Source organism: Aegilops tauschii, chromosome 1, assembly GCF_002575655.3.
Source record: "Aegilops tauschii subsp. strangulata cultivar AL8/78 chromosome 1, Aet v6.0, whole genome shotgun sequence".
NCBI classification, from domain to species: Eukaryota; Viridiplantae; Streptophyta; class Magnoliopsida; order Poales; family Poaceae; genus Aegilops; species Aegilops tauschii.
The window spans coordinates 321,741,781-321,750,080 of record NC_053035.3 but is presented as its reverse complement, the minus strand read 5'-3'; positions in this window follow the sequence as shown (position 1 = coordinate 321,750,080).

Sequence of the window (8,300 nt, the reverse complement as noted above, 5' to 3'; positions counted from 1 at the left end):
AGGAAGGGGATGACGCGGAGCCGGGGAAGACGCGGCAGTGGAAGCCCGCGCGGAGAGGAGTACGAGGGTTCACTGGTTCGGCTGCGGTGTGAGGCTGCCGTCGCCGCAGAATAACACGGGGTGTGGGTGAGTGGAGGGATGGCCTGGCCAGCGGTGGGAGTAGTAGGGGGTGGTGAGGCCTCCGCGGCAGCACAGCCGGCCACGGGAGGTAGGAGCACGAGGCACGACCGGCGCTGGTTTGGCCGGCTGGAGCAAGAAGACTAGAGGTTGAAGAAGCACTACGGCCGTTGGATGGACATCGTACGGTCACTGGAGCTAGAATCATGCATATTGACTAAGTTGACAACAAGTCAGCCTGCCACTAAACTGGGTCCCAGCTAACAGGGGGAGTATTCATTTTTTTTGTGCGTAATAAGGAGGCACTTCCTTGCGTGCGAAGATATAGCTGGTGGGTCCGAGCTGTCAATGGCGGTAACGTTTTTTTCGTGAAATACGGTGGCCCATCCGGTGGGTCCCAGCTATCAGGTGGAGGAATAATTATTTTGCGCGTAATAAGGAGGCACTTCCTTGCTGCGGCCGTGGAGCCAGCTGTCAGCCTCTCCACATACAGTCCACGTCCGATGGAAGCCGTTCCTTGACCACGTTGACCACACCGCGCCGAGAGCACCAGGGCGGTGGACGACGGCGAGGCCTAGGAAGGGGATGACGCGGAGTCGGGGAAGACGCAGCAGTGGATGCCCACGCATAGAGGAGTACGAGGGTTCACTGGTTCGCTGCGGTGTGAGGCCGCCGTCGCCGCAGAATAACAGGGGGAGTGGGTGAGTAGAGGGAAGGCCTGGCCAGCGGTGGGAATAGTAGGGGGCGGTGAGGCCTCCCCGGCAGCATAGCCGGCCTAGGGAGGCAGGAGCATGCGGCACGACCGGCGCTGCTTTGGGCGGCTGGAGCAAGAAGACCAGAGGTTGAAGAAGCACTACGGCCGTTGGATGGACATCGTACGGTCACTGGAGCTAGAATCGTTCATATTGACTAAGTTGACAAAGCACTCCGTCCCCGTCAACTTAGTAGGCCCACAAGTCAGCCTCCCACCAAGGTGGGTCCCAACCAGCAGGGGGAGTATTCATTTTTTTGTGCGTAATAAGGAGGCACTTCGGGTGGGTCCGAGCTGACAGCTAGGGGAACGTTTTTTCGCGCAATACGGTGGCCCGTCCGGTGCCTCCCAGCAGTCAGGGGGAAACGTTTTTTTCACGAAATACGGTGGCCCGTCCGGTGGGTCCGTGCTGTCAGGTGGAGGAATCATTATTTTCTGCGTAATAAGGAGGCACTTCCTTGTTGTCGTCGTGGACCCAGCTGTCAGCCTCTCCACGTACAGTCCACGTCCGATGGAAGCCATTCCTTGACCACGTTGACCACGCCGTGCTGAGAGCACCAGGGCGATGGACGACGGCGAGGCCTAGGAAGGGGACGACGCGGAGCCGGGGAATACGCGGCAGTGGAAGCCCGCGCGGAGAGGGGTACGAGGGTTCACTGGTTCGGCTGCGCGTGTGAGGCTGCCGTCGCCGCAGAATAACAGGGGGTGTGGGTGAGGAGAGGGATGGCCTGGCCAGCGGTGGGAGTAGTAGGGGCGGTGATGCCTCCGTGGCATCACCGCCGGCCACGGGAGACAGGAGCACGCGACACGACCGGCGCTGCTTTGGGCGGCTGGAGCAAGAAGACCAGAGGTTGAAGAAGCACTACGGCTGTTGGATGGACATCGTATGGTCACTGCAGCTAGAATCGTTTATATTAACTAAGTTGACAAAGCCCTTGGTACGCGTCAACTTAGTAGGCCCACAGGTCAGCCTCCGAAACAGTGCGCCCCAGATGTCAGGGGGAGGAATCATTTTTTGGGCGGTTGAAGCAAGAATATCCAAGATTGAAGAAGAAGCACGACATCCGTTGGATGGACATCCAACGGCCACAGCTGCCAGAACCGTGTGTTGTTGACAAAGCCTTGCATACGCGTCAACTTAGTTTTTTTAGGGGACGCGTCAACTTAGAAGACCCACAAGTGTGTGGCAGAAAACATATAGCTTATTTGCGATTTGTAAGAATGTACAACCCATTTTTTAATTCTAATGGAATTTACTACAGCCCATTTACAGTTTGTTAAAAGTACAGCCCATTTTCTAGCTAGGACAATGATTAATAATTTCAACCAACCGCTCAAAACAGAATTCAAAGAAAATTCCCACATTTTTATGGGATCCGAAATATTTTTATCTGAAATTTCTAGTCAGATTAAATATAATTTCAAAATAAAGTTGTATTTCGTTAAAATCCAACGAAATATTGCGCGCGCAACAAGTAATGAAATTAAAATTTTCAAATTCCAAAAATAATATATATTTTAAACTAATTACGCGTTTGGTGCATTTTTTTTATAGTTACTGCCCAGTTATTATAATTACATCCCATTTATTATTTCTTAAATTCCATTTTCTTGTTAAGCCTAATGCATACCTCCTAGGAAAGTTTGCAGCCCAGCGGGGCGGAGAATAACAAGTTGACCCGGATATTGTGTACAACTGTTGGCCCAGTTGCATTGTTGATGTTGAAAAAATGGCCTGTGTAGTACAGTACAACCTAACATGGCTACTCAACCCACATTCAGCGACGCCGGAAAGGCCCAAACAAGGCTTCTGTACAACTTTTTGAAGTCACTGACCTCAATTAATAACTTGAGAAAAAAGTTAGATTACAGTGGAACCTAATTAAAAGTTGTCACGAGCAAAGAAATAATTCAACGGGTCCCACTTGTGCGTGTGTGCATGTGTGTGTGTGTGAGAGAGAGAGACCCATCGGTCGATGCTCGTAAATACACCTTTCAACCATATTGTAACGCCCCGGATCCGATGCACCAGGTGTCACCCAGTTATTCGCTGTCGTTGCCATGTCATTTGCTTGCGTGTTGCATTTTGCCATGTCATCATCTGCATTTCATATCATGTCATCATGTGCATTGCATTTGCATACGTGTTCGTCTCTTGCATCCGAGCATTTTCCCCGTTGTCCGTTTTGCAATCCGGCGCTCCTATCTCCTCCGGTGCACCCCTCTTGTTTTCTTTCGTGTGCGGGTGTCAAACTTTCTCGAAATGGACCGAGGCTTGTCAAGTGGCCCTAGTATACCACCCAGAGACCACCGGTCAAGTTTCGTTCCATTTGGAGGTCGTTTGGTACTCCAACGGTTAACCGGGTAACCGCAAAGTCCGTTTGGGTGTTGCAACAAACCCCCCCCCTAAGCAGCCCCAAAACTCCTCTAAGTCTCCGCCATGCTCTTGGTCGTTCGATCACGACCGCGTGGGCGAAAACCGCACCTCGTTTGGACTCTCCTAGCTCTCTCTGCCTATATATTGGCCTCTTCCCCCGAAATCCCGGGTCCAAACCCTAGCCATCTTCCTCCCCGCGCCGCCGGACGCTTTCTCCTCCCACCGGACATGTCCGCCACCGCCCCCGCGACGAATCCGGGCGCGACACCTGTCTGCCACCGTCCCACCGCCGCCGCGGCCCGCGGAGCCCATCCGGGGCCCGCGCGGGCCCGAGTCGCCTCCGCCGCCCGAGACGCCCCACGCCCGACGCCTCCCGCGCCGCCGCGGCTCCCCGCCGCCTCGCCACCCTGCTCCTCCCGCCGGCGACCGGAGCCACCGCGCCATCCGCTGCCGCCGTCATCGCGGGCCCTCGCCGGCGTCGCCTCCACCCGCCGGGCCCGAGCTCCTCCGGCGCCGCGCGCCGCCCGCCGACGACCTCCCACCGCGGCCCCACTGTCCCCGGCCGGCGCCGCCCCCCCCCAGCGCCGCCCGGCCGCGCCTCTCCTTCCTCCGCCGGCGCAGCCCCGAGCCCCTCCGGCGAACTTCCTCCATCCCAGATCTGGATCTGACAGAGAGGTTGAAACCGGGATATTTTCCAAGTCCTTTGCATCTTACATTATCATGCCTTGGTCTCTGCATCGTAACTTCGTGCATGTAGATCCGTTTCACGTGTGTAATATGTCAAATTGTTCGCCTCGTGATGCTCTTCATATTGATCAATTGCACCATGTTCATTTGAGTCCATCTTGATGCCCTAATTATCGTTCCAAGAGTGCTAGTTGCTGTTATCTGCTGTCTGTTATCAGAACTTGGAGATTTGTCATTTTTGTATCATTTAATCTGTGCATCTTTTGGGCTTGAGCTCTACATGTGTTTTGTTGTATGCCATGCCATCTTTCCAGTGGTGTATGCCATGTATTTTTGTGATCACTGTGCTGACTAGCACAAGCATGCAAAGTAGGTCCCGTAATGTTTCTGATTTCAGGGACTTGGTAATTTCTCTTGTCTGCTGTTATTTTGTTGCCATGTAAACTTGATGCTACAGAGAGATCCATGCATATTTTGGAGATATTCAGTAAGGATGTTTTGTAGCTATTATTGTAATTGATCCATTCCTGCCCTTGTTTGCAATTATGGAGTGTTAAAGCATGTCTCAATCTTGCTCTACTTTTGCTATAATATATTTCTGGTAGTTTCTTAACATGATATGCAATTTTGCCAAGCTTATTGTAGTTGATCCATACATGCTATGCTTTTGCTCTTGCCATGGTTAGCTTCATAAATATGCCATCTTGCTGTAGGTGTGCTTGGTTTGTCATGCATTTCTCTGTAGTGAGTGCATCAAGCTCACAAAGAGGCCTATATATTATTATTTCTGCCATGCTCTGTTTTCTGCTAAGTCTGAAACCTGATAACGATACTTGCTATGTTTACATGCTTGCCATCATATCTTCTGGTCCTTCTTGGCTTATGGCCAGTAAGGGATTTTTGTCATATGAATTTAGTAGAATACTGCCATGCCTTGTTTTGCCATGTTAAGTTTCTGTAGCATGTTGATATCGTGCTCTGAACATTGCAACCTGATGCTATTTCTGTCATGTCCAGTAATTTTGCTAAGTCTGTGAACCTGTTATTATTTGCAATCTTGCCATGTCCCTTTTGAGCATGTTCTAGTGATTTCTGAAGATAGCTCAGTGTTCATGTCTTGTTGTGCTTTATCCGTACATCATGCCCATGCCTTTTCTTTGACAGTTCGCTTTGAATAAAACTCTTCCAGCAAGGCCCAACCTTGGTTTTACCATTTGCCTAGCCTATTTCTTTTCCCTAGGGAGTCGCTCTCTCGAGGGTCATCTTATTTTACCCCCCCCCCCGGGCCAGTGCTTCTCTAAGTGTTGGTCCGAACTAAAGCCCCTTGCAGCGCCACCTCGGGGAAACTTGAGGTCTGGTTTTAGTTGCACGCAGTGCTCATCCGGTGTTGCCCTGAGAACGAGATATGTGCAGCTCCTATCGGGATGTCGGCGCATCGGGCGGTCTTGCTGGTCTTGTTTTACCATTGTCGAAATGTCTTGTAACCGGGATTCTGAGACTGATCGGGTCTTCCCGGGAGAAGGAATATCCTTCGTTCGCCGGGAGAGCTTATAATGGGCTAAGTTGGAACACCCCTGCAGGGTATAAACTTTTGAGAGCCGTGCCCGCGGTTATGTGGCAGATGGGATTTGTTAATATCCGGTTGTAGAGAACTTGACACTTGACCTTATTTAAAACGCATCAACCGCGTGTGTAGCCGTGATGGTCTCTTCTCGGCGGAGTCCGGGTAGTGAACACGGTTTCTGGGTTATGTTTGACGTAAGTAGGAGTTCAGGATCACTTCTTGATCATTACTAGTTGATGACCGTTCCTTTGCTTCTCTTCTCGCTCTCATGTGCGTAAGTTAGCCACCATACATGCTTAGTCGCAGCTGCAACCTCACCACCTTATCCATTCCTTTCCCTTTAAGCTTTGCTAGTCTTGATACCCATGGTAATGGGATTGCTGAGTCCTCGTGGCTCACAGATTACTACACCACCAGTTGCAGGTACAGGTTTTGCGATGATCATGACGCGAGGGCTATGTTTACTTGTTTGGAGTTCTTCTTCTGTTTCTTCTTCGTTCAGGGGATAGGTTCCAGGTCGGCAGCCTGGGCTAGCAGGGTGGATGTCGTTCGAGTTTCTGTTTATGTTACATCCGTAGCCGGATGTTGATCTTTTGTATGATGTATTGATGTATTCTTGCGGCATTTGTATGCTTTGTATGTATCCCCAAATATTATGTAATGTTGATGTAATGATATCCACCTTGCAAAAGCGTTTCAATATGCGGTTCTATCCTTGGTGGGGCCTTCGAGTCTCTTTAGGATTGTATCGCATATTGGGCGTGACAAGTTGGTATCAGAGCCTCGACCGACCCTAGGAGCCCCCCTTGTTTGATCGTGTAGTTTGGCCGTTGTCGAGTCTAGAAGAAAACTTTTTTCTGAGTATAGTTATATTGGAGAGTAGGAATTCTTTTTACTCCTCTGCCCCTTCGTCGCTCTGGTGAGAAATCTTGACGTACGTGTTTTGAAATATTCCTCTTCCCCTTCAAATTTTTCTTCAGGATCACGTGGTTAGTTTTCGTTCGTTGTCCTTCCTCTTTTTCAACCCGGCGCATTTATCTTCAAGTGTTTTCGATCCTCGTCATCTTTTGCGAGATCAGTCCTCAGTTATTTCTCTTCCGATGTTGTTTCCCTGTCCGAAGTTGTCCTTGTTTTTTTCCCACCCGCCCACCCTTCTTTTCTCGGAACCGGAGTCTATAATCGAGTATCCATTCTACTCGTGTGAAATCTTTGCTTTCTCTCCTCAATTATTTCAACCGAGGTTTTTCTCTTCAAGTTATTCGTCGAATTCCCCTTCCAAGTTGCCGTTGTTTTTACCCGCCCTCCCAGCCCTTTTATTCCCGGAGTCTGAGTCTCTTTCGAGCAGTAATTTCATTCGTGTGGAGTATCTTCAGTCTTCCATCAGTTATTCCAACCTGTGAATTCTTGTCAAGTTCATCTCTGATTCGTCTTGTTTTTCTTCTCCGGCGGATTCAGTTCCAATTTTTGGTAGTAATTATATTCTTTCCTCGGCTCAAATGTTTCCCGTTGCTCGTTCCCCTCTCATCATTTAATCGTTCCGGAGTGATGAAGACATCTCAGAAGATTCGTGTTTGCATCCTTTAATTCCAGGTTGTCACCTCATTCAAATATTTCAATTGTTTCGGTGCATCATCTATCTGGTCAACAATCCTTTTTCAACGGTGTTTCTTTTCGGTGGGCCCTAACCCACAGGTCTTTTCCCAGGATCTTACCTGACTCTTCTAATTTCCCGGAGCTTTTCTCAAATCCTTTTCGAAGTCTGACGTAAGAATGAATTTCATTAGTCAGATGCCTTTCCAAGATCAATTTCAAATTATTTTCATTGTTGACTCTACCTCTTCGATTTTCATTCTCCTGGAGTATCTCAACAATTTTGGCGTTATTTCTCGTCGTCATTCTCAACATTGAAGTCCGAAGAAGAATTTTCCTCTAAATCTTGTCCGTTCTCTCGAAGATTCGTGGTTCTACTTCATGTTATCCTCTTAAATTATTTCGGTTGCCAGAAATTCTTTCGTATCTATCCGGAGTATTTCAGGAGCTGTTTTCTCTCTCGTTTATCCGGATGCCTCCATTTCAGAATATTTCGTCCTTCTAAGTTTTTTAATCCGTTCTCCGATCATTCTATATTCGTGCCCCTTCGTTCGTTTACATATTCTTCTGGTGCTTCGTTCAAATATGCATCGATCAGCTCGCGATCTCTTCTTTCTATTGCATCTTGATTCCCTCATGTATATTCGTGTTGTTTCCTATTTTCCCGGTGAGTCATTCTCCTTCGTCAGTCAATTTTGAATTCTAACGGTGGTTCGTTCAAGATTCCTTCTGTTGTTATCATATCAATTAATTCGTTCTTCCCAAATCCTACCGGTGGTTTATGAAGATTTTCTCAAGTTTTGGCGCTATATCTCCCTTTAATTTTTCCAACGTGAATAAGTGGTATGCAAATCCTTTGTTTCTCGTCTATTTAATTGGTGGAGGATAAGCATATCATAATCCTTTTTTTTTTCTTCATGTGGATTAATCTTTCCTTTCGGAGATTGATCATCTCATCAAATTCTCAGTTCAAGTGTTTTCACCTTTTCTTTTCCGGAGTTCTAAGCTTCTCGCCGATTTCGTCGCGAGCCTCCATCTAAATCATCGCAAGGATTTAATCTTATCCCTTCCATCCTTCAATTTTTATCGGCATTCTTTTGTTACCGGAGATCTTCACGGTGGCTCGTCATGATTTAATTCTTTTCTCAAGTGTTCATCAAGATTATTATCAAAGGAGCTCAAGTTTTTTTCCTTCTTGCTTTTCGAAGTGCAAT